The 1,343-nt window shown below is 52.3% G+C and overlaps 1 protein-coding gene across 1 annotated transcript in view; it reads right to left on the reverse strand.

The window, feature by feature from the left end:
* The window catches only part of PPP6R2 (protein phosphatase 6 regulatory subunit 2), a 30,153-nt gene that overhangs the window by 20,840 nt on the left and 7,970 nt on the right, over positions 1–1,343 (reverse strand). The window lies entirely within an intron of this gene.

Here is a 1,343-nt window from a genome sequence, read left to right on the forward strand (position 1 = left end):
TCCAGCCCCTCCAGGTCTCTCCTGTCTGAGGGCCCAGAACTGCCCCTGGGATTCCAGGGGGGCCTCCCCCGTTCCCAGCACAGGGACAATCCCTGCCCTGGGCCTGTGCCCACGCTGGGGCACAGTGAGATATTTTAACATTTGAATCAATTCCCCTCTCTGAGCCCCTGCCCCAGGAGCAGGTGCCTGCCCAGCCCTGACAGAGCTGGGCAGGGATCACCAAGGAAGGGCTGAGCTCTGGGGTTGGGCCTTTCCAGCACTGAAATCAGCCTGGAACAGCCTCACAGCTGAAGAACAACCAGCACAGAGGTAACACCCCACTGTTCTCCCTGCTCTCTGCCCTGGGAATGAATAGCAGAGGAACAGCAGGTTGAGCCCAGCTCTGCTCCCCAGCAGCTCCTGGTTCCCCAGAGAATTCAGGCTCTTCCCATGAGAATCCAGAGGATGCCACCAACAGCTCCCCAAACCCCAGCACTCAGCAGGTGCCTTCCCTGCCCTCCTGACTCACAGGTCCAGCTCAAACCAGCATCACTGGAGTTCACAGCTGAATCTGTACTATTTTCTAACATATTCCCATTGGTATAAATAAAATATGAGATAAAAATGTAAAAATAGATGAATAATGCATGAGAGAGGGTTATGTTAATGAGGAGCCTCTAAAAACACCCCGTCAGCAAAGGCAGGAGAGGCAGAGGCAGGAAAAAAAAGTAAATTTGCTGTAATTAACCGAGTTCACTGTTTTTTCACCCAGCCAGCAGCCACTGAAATCTGGATTTGGGGTTTATTCCATAATCCTGGTCCTGGCTCCTTCATCCTGCCCCAGCTGACCATTAATTCCTGACTCAGAGATGATAAAAGTTATCCAAAATCAAAAAGGTCACCAGTAATGCCGGGGAAAAAAAGTAATGGGATCTGTGACCTTCAGCAGAAAGGGAAGAGAAGCAAAAAAAGTACTTTTGCTCAAAGATCCTTTATTTTGAACAATGAAGTGGCACCAGGAATTTCAGAGATGTTTTTGGAAGTGCAGGGTCCCACAGCCCTCTGCAAAACTACCGAGAAAGTTGACAATGACCAAAAGAGTGTGAAAGCCCCACGTTCTCCAGGGCCATCACCCCTCCCAGGTAGGAGCTCGGGACCCTCACTAAAGGTCCTGGGATTCCCAGGGGGAACCACTGAGCCCTTCCAACCTCATCTCCCAGACTGGAAGGGCTCAGAACTGAGACAGACTGAGGAGAGGCTGAAGGATCCACAGGGATGGGACCTGCAGAGCTGCTCCAGCCCTGGGAACAACAGCAGGAGGACGTGGAGCTGCTGGAGAGAGTCCAGAGGAGGCCCCGGAGCTG

This window comes from Lepidothrix coronata, unplaced genomic scaffold (genome assembly GCF_001604755.1).
Source record: "Lepidothrix coronata isolate B3197 unplaced genomic scaffold, Lepidothrix_coronata-1.0 Scaffold366, whole genome shotgun sequence".
In the NCBI taxonomy this organism is placed as follows: domain Eukaryota; kingdom Metazoa; phylum Chordata; class Aves; order Passeriformes; family Pipridae; genus Lepidothrix; species Lepidothrix coronata.